Source organism: Petromyzon marinus, chromosome 58, assembly GCF_048934315.1.
Source record: "Petromyzon marinus isolate PM22_M1 ecotype Great Lakes invasive population chromosome 58, UKy_Petmar_22M1.pri1.0, whole genome shotgun sequence".
Classification (NCBI taxonomy): Eukaryota; Metazoa; Chordata; class Hyperoartia; order Petromyzontiformes; family Petromyzontidae; genus Petromyzon; species Petromyzon marinus.
The window spans coordinates 10568277-10581611 of NC_133724.1; the positions used below are offsets into that span (position 1 = coordinate 10568277).

Below are 13335 nucleotides of genomic sequence, written 5' to 3' on the forward strand. Positions count from 1 at the left end.
GAATTGTTGGTGGGGAGCGGTGGTGCAACGGTCAGCGTTCGATTCTCGCTGACGGCCAACGCCAGTGACGATTTACCTGAACCGGTTCTGGGCCTCACCTGTGTCGACTCGGCCTCAAATTAGTACCTGATGTGGTATGTAAAACATCACCACCGGGTTATGAAAACACGCATTCGAGCAGTGCAAGTCACTTGCTATTCGCAAGGAGTACTGGAGTAGAAGCCACGCGCATATTCACCACCACTAGGTGGCGCTGGAAGCTGCAGGTTTTAAACACCAAAATGAAAATCGTTGAGGACTTTCCTCACATTTACTTGTTTATACACTTGTCGACCAGGGTCGGAAACGTGCAGCTATTGAAATTCGAAAAATGGCTCTTATTTTGGTGGCCGACCCATGGACTATGGAAATACTGCAGCTTGGGAGCCACATGCGGCTCATTCGGGACCATTTCGTATGCACATGCATCGCGGCTCGTGAAACATGAGGTTTTTTTTACCGAATTAATAAATAAGTAATATTTAAAAATACATTTTTTTTAACACGCTTTAATGAAATGTACCGTACTCGTAATGGCAAAACTCCAGGAAGGGGCCCCGAAGCTTACCGTGGTGATTTACAGCCAACGTCAGTTGTGCGTGGACAATTAGACCCAAGCCGAAACATAAGATATAAAAAAGATTGTTTAAAAAAATATTTTAAAAATTTTAATGATAGATTATAGTATTGTAATCAGTATGAAATAAGTATACCAAGTTTGCAGTCGATACGACATTGGGAAGTGGGTTAAAATTGAGTTACAAGATTTGAGGATACAATAACAGACAACAGACAGAGTTGAGGATACAACAGACAGAGTGAGTTAAATAAAAGCCTGTAATTTAAAAAAAAATAGACTATCCAATGTTCTCTTTAAGTTTCAAATGTGTCTTGCTTCTCTTTAAGATCTACTAAGGCAAGGGGACTTCCATGTGCATTGTAACCTGGATCACCATAATGAAAGAAACAACATCAAGTACAGCAATGAAGCAAATATAAAACAACTGTATTACATATAAAAACACTCCACGAACATCAATGTAAAATTAAAATATGTCCTGGAATGAAAGTTGGTTTTGAAAATTAGCTTTAAAATTTCACCTTGACACTAAGTTACAAAACATGCACATCGATGATTGCACTAGTGATGTGTCCTTGATGTATCGTTCTGTCGTAGCCCAGTGCGCGATGACCCCACACCAGGATACCTAGGGATGTTATCATGGATAGAAGCCTGACTTTTAAGCCCCATATAAAACTGATGTGAAAAAAAGACCAAAACAGGGATCACCTTGCTACAGAAACTTGCAGCAATAAGTTGGGGTGCCTGATGTTCTACCAACTGCCGCCCTCTCACTGATCTACTCGGTGGCAGAGCATTGCACTCCAGCCTTGTCCGGGAGCTCTTGCACATAACTGCTGGATGCACAAACAACACTGCGCATCATAACCGGGGACATTGAAATGACACCAGTCCCCTGGCTCCCTGTTCTGGGTGCACATTCTGCCACCAAATAGCTGCAGTTTGCATGTTCAGCCCATGGTTGCATGGATTTTTCTCCGAGTCTCCACATTTAGAATCATGCTGTGTTACGTATTTGCCTGCAATACATTTCCACATAATAAGCCACTTCATTGGGCTTATCAATAGTCGCCAGATCACTTCTCAAAAAGAGCTATGCAGCTCAGTTGCCCTTAACTAGTAAAATAAAATAAAAATAGTTTACAGTTTAACACGTAGGCTTTCGTGACCAATATAATCCATAATACAGGGTTTTTTTTGGGTATATAAATGTGTCGTTAAACCCGCCACCACCCGACAGCCATTTCTGGATATTCTGCTTGGGCGCAGTCGAAATGGTAAAATAACACAACGTTTACCGAAAGAAAACGCACACTGACGCCTATCTGAATGCAGTCACACCATCATTCCGCACAGACATCCTCTCTCATCAAGATGTTCCTACATCGGGCTAAGAAAGTGTCAGATGGTGAAAGTCTGAGAAGTGAAATTAAACACGTTACAGAAGCACAGCAATTGAATGGTTACAATGATGCACAAATCAACAGGGCACTGAATGCCAAAACCAAATCAAATAACACGAGCGTTGAAACTGACCAAGTAATTAAAACTATTAAAATACCATACATTGCGGGAGGAACTGATTAACTAGCTAGTTGTTTGAAAAAACAAAACATCCGTGTCAGATTTGGCACGGTACATAAAATACAAAAATTGATATCTGGTACAAATGATGTATTACCGAAGCTATCAACAGAAGGTGTGTACCGGATTCATTGCACTTGTGGCAAATGCTATGTTGGGCAAACAGGACGAATGAAAATAAATATTAAATTATCCCAAATACAATTGTCGGCGTTGTCAAAAACATGCATGCCAACAAGGACGCTCAATTGATTTTGATAATGTTGAAGTTCTGTGCAAAACTAGTTGCTTCTGGCCAAGACGAATTATAGAATATATCTAAATTGAGAGAAATAAAACAAATTACCAATCGGATAGCTACAGATGTAGTGCTGCTTGCAAGTTAATCATGAAATAATACATTGTTTAAATGCATGCCTATACAGGTCACCATACTTCAATACGGAGTACACACAAACGACAGGAGATACAAGAATAATGGGCTTGCATAATGTGCATACTGATTACCATATAAATAACCCAACCAGCAATCGATACCGATTGTCATTCATATGCATTAAATAATCCCTCCACAAATCTGGCTGTCGCCTGATGAAGCTAGTTATAATTAGTGGCAAAACGTCGTACTCAGATTGCAAATGTTGTGGCTTTGCTCTCCGACACACCTTTTATACGTGACAAACCTTACTAATTGGCTGTGTAGGGTGGTGGCAGGTTTAATTAAACATTTATAGATTTATGCGATCTAACCCCAAAAACCTGTATTATTAGTTTAGAGTGTCAAAAACCGTTGCAGATCCTGCTTGTTTTTAATCAACACTGCTGAAATGATGCACTTCCAAAAAGGCTCTGTGGCGCACGTATATGTGATAAAAAATATACTTTAACTTTTCACGCGCAGCGACAGATATGAGAAGAATGGTTTTATTGTCTGCCGAGTTGTACTGTAAACAGCAGCTCCAGGGGGGAGCGGGGCAGAGTAATTTTAGCCACTGGCTACTTGAGTCAAACCGCTAAGCCACATGTCGGCTGACCCGCTGCATTCACTTGGTGTGGCATAGCAGGCATAGCGCTGGCAGCTTTGGGCCCAACATTGAGCCTTACTTAGATCTGGACGTATGCACACGGCCACAGCGCATGTACACATTGCAGTCGTTACGTAATCGCGCTATGAGCGCACATCGCATATGTAAATATAATATTAATATCCATAGTAAAAACCCATTAATCTGCTTGGCATCGCAATCCCAGCTGAGTTGTCATGGAATGGCTGCGTTACTAAACTGGCTTAAGGGCCCCTCGATGAAGCAATGTTTTTCCCTTCTCAGTACCCAAGCGAATTTTACTTCAATTATTGCTGACACATTCGGCCGATATTGGAATGCATGTTTGTCATATGAACCTCATGGCAGATTGGCAGGACCCCGGGGTCCCATATACCCCCGGCTCTCACGTAAACATATTATAATGTAAACAGAAACTTTGCTCTTTTTTACCAATGGGTTTGAAGGATGGTGGCAAGTGTTGTCTTGTTAAACTATGCCTTTAAAACTGAAAACTACTTAGCTGCAGTACCTCTATTTAAATACACTATAAAATAATTTATACCCCTCTGTCAATCATCGTGTTTCTCAGTATGGATTGTGAACACACTTTGTCAACAGTACATAAAATAAATTTTGATTTAAAGCTTTCGTGACTGCAGTAATTCATATTCTTAGCTCTTTCGGTAAAGTCACGTTGAAGGGAAACAATAAAATAATAAAATATATATAAAACAATAAAAATTCTCACGACGTTTCGACCATAACACAAACGGTCGTCATCAGGTGTGTCGGTTTGCATAAATTTATTTATTTTTAAACGGTGTATTTATAAAAAAACGTCAGCGCCACACGCAGCGATTTCGCAGTTTATTTAGAAGGACTAGTCCATCTATGTTCTGAAAAGAGGAGGGGGGAGACGAAAAATTAATGTATGCTGTCTGAAAGCCACTGTAAGCGTGAACAATCAATTAAGACCTGAAATGGTTTATCAAATCTTTCCAATGATTGCTAAGCCAGAATCCATCTTCTCGGTTGAAATTGTCTCTGTGCTTGTATATGTGGATAGCCTCATGAACGAATCTCTCATGGTAGCCAGGTAGCTTACAAAGAACCTCTGTCTTGGAAAAATCAATGTCATGTGAGCCTACTGAATTATAACAATGATCTGCCACGGCCGAGGTGTTGGTCCTACCGTGTTTAAGGTCTGCTTTGTGTTCACGAATGCAGTCCGAGACATGGCGTTTGGTTTCTCCAATGTAACTACTACCACAGAGGCAACTTAGTTTGTAGACACCAGGGTACTGTATGTCCGGAATCACATCTTTTACAGACGGAACCAGATCATGGATTTTATGTAATGTGTTGAAACGGACCTGGATCTTGTGTTTATTCAAGATTTTGGAGATCTTTTTTGTGATCCCCGCAATGTAGGGTAAAGTGATGGTTTTGAAAGGCTCCTCAAGAGGGTCCTTCTTCATGGTTTGAGTGATAGCTTTGCGGATTGTATAGTCGGAATAACCATTAGCCTTAAGAGCTTGGTGTACGTGCTTGAGTTCACTGCCAATGCATATCCGACCAGGAACACATAGGCAGTGAACTCAAGCACGTACACCAAGCTCTTAAGGCTAATGGTTACTCCGACTATACAATCCGCAAAGCTATCACTCAAACCATGAAGAAGGACCCTCTTGAGGAGCCTTTCAAAACCATCACTTTACCCTACATTGCGGGGATCACAAAAAAGATCTCCAAAATCTTGAATAAACACAAGATCCAGGTCCGTTTCAACACATTACATAAAATCCGTGATCTGGTTCCGTCTGTAAAAGATGTGATTCCGGACACACAGTACCCTGGTGTCTACAAACTAAGTTGCCTCTGTGGTAGTAGTTACATTGGAGAAACCAAACGCCATGTCTCGGACTGCATTCGTGAACACAAAGCAGACCTTAAACACGGTAGGACCAACACCTCGGCCGTGGCAGATCATTGTTATAATTCAGTAGGCTCACATTACATTGATTTTTCCAAGACAGAGGTTCTTTGTAAGCCACCTGGCTACCATGAGAGATTCGTTCATGAGGCTATCCACATATACAAGCACAGAGACAATTTCAACCGAGAAGATGGATTCTGGCTTAGCAATCATTGGAAAGATTTGATAAACCATTTCAGGTCTTAATTGATTGTTCACGCTTACAGTGGCTTTCAGACAGCATACATTAATTTTTCGTCTCCCCCCTCCTCTTTTCAGAACATAGATGGACTAGTCCTTCTAAATAAACTGCCAAATCGCTGCGCGTGGCGCTGACGTTTTTTATAAATAAATACACCGTTTAAAAATAAATAAATTTATGCAAACCGACACACCTGATGACGACCGTTTGTGTTATGGTCGAAACGTCGTGAGAATTTTTATTGTATTATATACTTTATTATTTTATTGTTTCCCTTCAACGTGACTTTACCGAAAGAGCTAAGAATATATAGTACATAAAATAGTACACATTTTCAATGCGCTGTTCATACTGTAACAAGCGTTTATACCAATATTACTCTACAGAGTAGTGGGTCGCCGCTCCTTTATCCGCATTGATACGAGCGGTATGTGGGGACTGTGGCTTCGCCGCAAAAAAAATCCTATCTGCACATGCATACGGACAAGAGAAGTATTATGAAACAGCAGGCATTAATGGTGCAACGCATCTTATCTGTTAAATATCTGCAGGTAATAGGATTGTCATCGATTGATACTGGCTGCCGACATTGGTAGGTCACAAATAATAATGAAGATAAGAGAGCAGTTTCACCGTATTATGCATACCGTTATGACAAATAACGGACTTAAGTCGTGTAGGCAGTTTGAGCAGCTTTGGATAAGACTTATGATCCTGCCCATACTCGAGCATGGAGTGCATTCGCTTGTTCAGCTCTTCTGTGCATTCGTCCACGCTACGCTTGAACGACATGAGAACAGAATGATCCGTGCCAGGTGGGTCGCGGCGTTTATATGTGCGATGGGACGGAGTCTCCAAAAATAAATTGGTTAATTACGATTTTTACTTCAGTTTGTTAAGGACCCCGGGGTCCCGCCATAAGTCATGTAGATAGAAAAAATAACAATAAACTAATACAAATAAAGTGAATAAAAATATCACGACGTTTCGATCGCAACACAAGCGGTTGTCATCAGGAACAGGGAATACATCTCCTCCCTGACTACCACATCAAGCGGTCGTCATCAGGAACAGGGAACACATCCTCCCTGTTCCTGATGATGACCGCTTGTGTTGCTATCGAAACGTCGTGATATTTTTATTCACTTTATTTTTATTCTTTTATTGTTATTTTTTCTATCTACGTGACTTTACCGAAAGAACCATAGAATATTAATTCCTGCAGTCACAAAAGTTTTAAAACAAATATTAATCCCACCATAAGGTTAATATTTGATGTGGAGCAACCAGTTTCCTACCACGCTGCACGGGATAGAATTCACCGATATAATTCAGTCACGGTCATTGATGATCCAGCATTCACCGGATTCCCTCCAGCCACCCGCTCACTGGGGGTCAGTCGCCTCCTTACCACTCTCCTTTGGCAACTACCACTGTGGTTACTTTTCCCCATGAACTTCACGTTTGAGCACAGGCCCAAAGGCCAAAAAAAAGTGACAGCCAGCAACAAACAGCCCTCGAGTTAGAGAAGGGAAAAATCATGCAGCTTGGATGCCTCCTAAGGTGGTGATGCGAGTAACACGGACATTCCATGATGTGTGTACCATACGTAGCCAACCGTGCTAATTGGAGCTCCTGGCTTTGACATACCTCCTCAAAGACACCGGTGGAACCGACAACCGCATCAGACCATTCAACAGGCTAATGCGCACATCTCTTTCATGAATGGAAAATTAAATACCACAGTAGTGTGTGGCCATGCAACCCAAACTATGGGCCATATTTTAAACCTATAGACACATATAGAAACTACTCATGGAGATGCATAAAGACTTATATATATTAAAGACAAGTTCCAGTTGTGTGGTTGTGGCCATTCAACCCAAACTATGGACCATATAGTAAACCACTGTAATTTGTGCCTTTTCAATGGGGGAGGAAAAGCAAAACTACACAAACTCTCTCCTGAACCCCTCTCATTGTGGCTAGCACACTCCAGACACTGGCATTTTGCTCCTGAACGTACTGCTGCCATACGCAAGGATAGACTCGTGAGTGAATGATCATCAGTCGACCTCACCACTTGGTTTATCTGACAGTTTTCACACTGGGAACAATCGCACTGCGTGGCTGCAGGTCTGTGTCAGGGCCAAGCGCTGGTTGCAGAATTTGCTGGTTGGGCTGGCGTTTGTGCTGCTCATGCAGGTTCATCATTAGACGTGAAATATATAGACAATACGAATAATAAAACGCCTTATTCCTCCCATATTTGTTGGCGCATGCATGGCCTTGGCTTCGCTCGCCTGTAGTGCAGCATGGTGGAGGCAGCCAGGGTTGGCGGATCGTACATATGTTGCAAAAACTCCCATGCAGTGGGCGTTGAGGAGGTACCCCGTACCCTGGCTCGCCATAAGGCAAAACAGCAAAGTGAACGAATTCTCCATCTGTATCTATGGAACCTTTTGTGCCCGTATCAAAAATGATGAAAAATAGGAATAGGTTTGACCCTTTCTGGCAATAAAATAGGAGATGTTAAGATATTCAAACACCGAATAGAAAACTTTTGCAATGCATCGAGTTTGCATTAACCACACACACTTTTGGCAAAACATGCAAACCAATATGTTCTGATAATATATGCAATGTCTTTGAAACTGATTGTCCTACACCAGACAGCCTTCTTTCTGGCCTTTTGGCGTTCTCTGGTCTAAGACAAGGCAATTTGGTGTTTGAACATCTTAACACCTGTTTTATTGTCAGAAAGGGTAAAACCTATTCTTATTTTTCTTAATCGCCATCTGTTTCCATCTGTGCGGGGATAGAGTGTTGCCCCCTCGCATTTGTATAATAAACACTCATATGACTCAATGTGGCTTTCTTAGATCAATAAGTGCAATTATTATAGTAGTCCCTCGGTTAACAGTGACATGGGTGAATGGTTTTTCGGTTAACGTTTTGCCTCCCATAGGGACCCCATGGTTCTGACTGACATTAAATTGTTGACTAACGGTATGTTATACTATATATTCTTAGTTTTTTCGGTAAAGTCACGTTGAAGAGAAACAACAAAATAATATAATATATATAAAACAATAAAAAATTCTCACGACGTTTCGACCATAACTCAAACGGTCATCTTCAGGTGTGTTGGTTTGCATAAATTTATTTTTAAACGGCGCATTTATTTATTTATAAAAAACGTTAGCGTCACGCGCAGCGATTTGGCAGTTTGCCCAGGACTAGTCCATCTATATTTTGAAAAGAGGAGGGGGGAGACGAATTTTTTTTATAATGTATGCTGTCTGAAAGCCACTGTAAGCGTGAACAATCAATTAAGAACTGAAATGGTTTATCAAATCTTTCCAATGATTGCTAAGCCAGAATCCATCTTCTCGGTTGAAATTGTCTCTGTGCTTGTATATGTGGATAGCCTCATGAACGAATCTCTCATGGAAGCCAGATGGCTTACAAAGAACCTCTGTCTTGGAAAAGTCAATGGCATGTGAGCCTACTGAATTAGAACAATGATCTGCTACGGCCGAGGTGTTGGTCCTACCGTGTTTAAGGTCTGCTTTGTGTTCACGAATGCGGTCCGAGACATGGCGTTTGGTTTCTCCAATGTAACTACTACCACAGAGGCAACTTAGTTTGTAGACACCAGGGTATTGTATGTCCGGAATCACATCTTTTACAGACGGAACCAGATCACGGATTTTATGTAATGTGTTGAAACGGACCTGGATCTTGTGTTTATTCAAGATTTTGGAGATCTTTTTTGTGATCCCAGCAATGTAGGGTAAAGTGATGGTTTTGAAAGGCTCCTCAAGAGGGTTCTTCTTCATGGTTTGAGTGATAGCTTTGCGGATTGTATAGTCGGAGTAACCATTAGCCCTAAGAGCTTGGTGTACGTGCTTGAGTTCACTGCTTATGTGTTCCTGGTCGGATATGCATTGGGCTCTATGATACAGAGTCTTGATGAGAGAATTCTTCTGTGATGGATGGTGGTGGGAATCCGGTTTCAGATAAGCATCCGTATGGGTAGCTTATACTCTTTGGTTTTATTCGGTAAAGTCACGTAGATAAAATAAAACTAAATAAAACAATTAAATTTTATTTTATCTACGTGACTTTACCGAATAAAACCAAAGAGTATGAATCCTTGCAGTCACGAAAGCTTCAAATCTAGAATTAACGGTATGTTGACGTTGTACACGCGGGCTGCCAATTTCAGCCAGTCTGAGTGCTCGTAAGTGGGCTGAGCATGGAATGGATTAATAATGCTTTTAACATGCAATTCCTATGTTCTATTTACAGTTATTTAGGCTAACAATAGTTTTCATGCAACGGATTAAAAACGTTCACCGACTGTATTACGTTTTTGCCCTTCAAATAAAAAATAAAGGTATGTTTTTACACATCAAAGTATTTTTTTTTCAACAGCATTGGTTCAAACTCAAGGAAATGTTGGACCAGTTTCGACATTCAGTGTCTCATCAGCAGAGCCAGGTCTGCTTAAACCAATGATGGTGAACTGACAGATGTTTATAGTCGGATCCTCTCTGTTCGATATGGTTCTTAGTTTGATGCAAAACTATCGAATACATAACGTAATTATATGATCGATTGGTAATCATTCAATGGTTATGATTAGTAATGATTAGTAATGAGTTGCACCTGAATGAGTTAAATGATGACGTCACCCTGCTGCTCTATTTAAGACCGGGAGCAAGTGAGGGCTTTACCATTCTGGCGAATTGCCCGATGATGCTGGATGTAATTACCAGCGAAACGTCGTACTCAAATTTTAAATGATGTTGATTCACTCTTCAACACACCGGTGGGCTAAAGTAGTGAACTATTTGTCCTTTGTAAACGAGACACATTTTTTACTGTTTGGCCATGTCGGGTGGTGGAGGGTTATGACACATTTATAAATAACGCGATCTAACCCAGAAACCTTTATTATGAATAATATTGGTCGCGAAAGCCTACGTGTTAAACTTCACTCCCGTAGTTAACAAAACACGCGATATATCGTTGGTATTGGCCGACTGAAAATTCTACGCTGCAAATACTCGATTCCGGGAAATACGCGTTACGGCGTCGAACCCACTTCTATGAGAAACAACTACGGTGAGGCTTAACTGGCTAAACACGCATGACTCGATAGTCAGAGTGGGGGAACTGTTCATTTCTGCCAATGTAAAGACTGCTCTTCGGGAAACATTTCTTGAACTTATTCTAGATCAGGGGCCCCGACGGTTCACGTCGTGCATCACGCAGTCTCCACACTGCTACTCATTCCCACTCTCTCATCTCTAATCGATTAGCACGATTGGCTACGTACGGTGCGTAAGAAGTTTATCATACTGTACATATTTAACATGTAGGCTTTCGCGACCAATATCCGTAATAGAGGTTTTTTGGGTTAGATCGTGTAAATATATAAATGTGTCGTTAAAACCCGCCACCACCCGACAACTAGTAAGGGTTGTCACGTAAGCAGAACATGCCAATTCGTCACTAGTACAGCACACCGGTGGGTTGGAGAGCCAAGCCACAACATTTACAAACTGAGTACGACATTTCGACAGTAATTACAACTAGCTTCATCAGGCGACAGCCAGCTTTGTGGAGAAGTCTTACTGTTTCGTTCCTTATATAGAGGCGTAGATGTGTTGACCACCCTTCTGCGCTCTTGCACAATTTGTGGGGGGGGGAGGGATTACTGAGGCAACGTACATTATGCATGTGCATTATGCATGTGCATTATGCATGTGTCACAACGGCGCTTGTGTCAGGCTATGTGCACTTTAAGGCCACATGAAGTGTTGAACACCCGCTGGTAGGAGGTCACGGGACAGACCAAGGTACCATGGGATGACTGGCTGACGCACCATCACCTGTGCCTCCTATTGTGCCATCTTGCTGTGTTTTAGCCTGCCCAGCGCTCCACTCGTTGTTGTGAAAGTCGCTCCTCTACCCTTCATTTTTGCTGGAAGGCGACTGCCTCTAACTGACAAGTAGCGTCCTTCACGAGCCTCCTCCAAAGAGGCCATTCCTGACACCAATCTTTGGCAAGTCCATTCAGCTGCACATCATCTCACACCACAGCTCGTGTCATGCCCATTTTGCCCCCTCTATCTAGGCAAACAGAAACTGCTTGGGCATGCAGTGGCTGTGCATGCGGGCTACATGACCCAGCCAACAGCCTTGCCTGCCAGAGGAGTTCACTGATGGGAACATGTCCAGATCTTCACAACAACAACAAAAAACACCATTCGCCAATAAGTGGCGGAGATGTCACCACGGTGCTTATGCCAGGCTATGTGCACATTAATGGCACTGAAGTGTTGAACACCCACTAGCAGTAGGGGAACAGACCCAGGTGCCATGGGTCGACTGACTAAGATGACTGGCCGATGCCCCACATAGACACACACATCCGTAGAATAGTCGCATAGACACAACAACAGCCGTCATTTGCCACTAAGTGGCTGTGACGGCACCACAGTGCTTGTACCAGGCTAGGTGCACTATAAGGGCATGGAAAGTATCGAAGGCTCTCTGACAGCTCATGAGACAGACCCATGTGCCATTGGTTGACTGACCTAGATGACTAGGAGATGCACCACCTTTTGCTCTCTCATATGCCACCATCCTGCGGCTATCTGGAATGCTCTGCTTCCTATATTAGGAAGCCGCTGGAGCTATGCACTTTTAAATCTAGATTGGAAACTAATTTCTTTGAAACTGCTTTTTGTGTTTAGTTTGTTGTCCTTACCCTGCACCTCCGATTAGCACGGATCACCACATACGATGCGAAAGAAATTCAACATGCATACACACACGTAAATACAGGGCTAGGTGTTGGCTCCCCCAAGCTCAGCCCAAAACCTAACAACAGCAAACAAACAACTAAACCCTTGAACCCATTAAGGGGACAGACAGCCTTGTGATCGGGTGGCCGTGCCACTTGTTTGAACACGTGCCACTTGCTGGTCCCTACGGCATTGCAACATTTCCCACGGCGCATGGGTGGCATTCCCAATTACCAGGTCACATGCCTCACGTGCGCAAGCAACGTTCCTGTGCTCGACTGGAACGATAACAGGGATTGAAATCCGGCTGCTTCAGCTGTGCTGCACATAACTAACTAATTTTTTTTATTTTACTATGTATGGCCCACAGAGTTGTTATATCTCTTTTTTGTCGAAGCGACCTTATCACATGCACATTTATATGCTAATTTTGTTTCTAAATGTGGAGGGGTTAAACTGGAGGACCCAGTAAAAAATTCACACGACCACGGAGTACATTACAAAGCCCAAATATGCCGCAGGCGTCAGGGGTCGGGATCGAACCCACAACCTCCTGCATTCCAGGCGAGGTGGTTAACATCTCCTAGCCACCATGGCGCCCCTACTGTGATACATGGCCAGTAGCACAGCTCTGGAGGTAGCAGCCCAGGGTTGGAGGATCACACGCTCGTGGAACTCCATCCCATTGGGCATCGAGACTGCCATCTCCTGGCTCAACAGGGTATGGTAGCACAGCAAGCTGGCTAATTTCCAACGGTATCGTGATTGAGTGTTACCCCACTTGCAGATCGAGCCGGTACCAAATTCACCCCCTACCCCCACCCCCAATCTCTGCGTTCCTTTATATATCAAGGTGTTATTGGCCAAATAACGAGTGTTTAGCATGTGGGAGGAAACCTGCAGCACCCAGAGAAAACCCACGTCTGCTTGTGAGGGAGCAACACTCGATCCCACACAGGAGGAAACAGCTGGTGAGCTAAGGTAACGGGATCCTCCTCGATGCCCACAGGAAGGGGAGTTTCACAACATCGGTGTGTGAGGGATGATCTGCCAACCCCCCCCCCCCCCCCCATAGTGCTCGATCG

At 42.8% G+C, this 13335-nt stretch overlaps 1 protein-coding gene across 2 annotated transcripts in view; it reads left to right on the forward strand.

Moving 5' to 3' along the window:
• The window catches only part of METTL23 (methyltransferase 23, arginine), a 121456-nt gene that overhangs the window by 405 nt on the left and 107716 nt on the right, over positions 1-13335 (forward strand). The gene's annotated exons all lie outside the window — the stretch shown is intronic.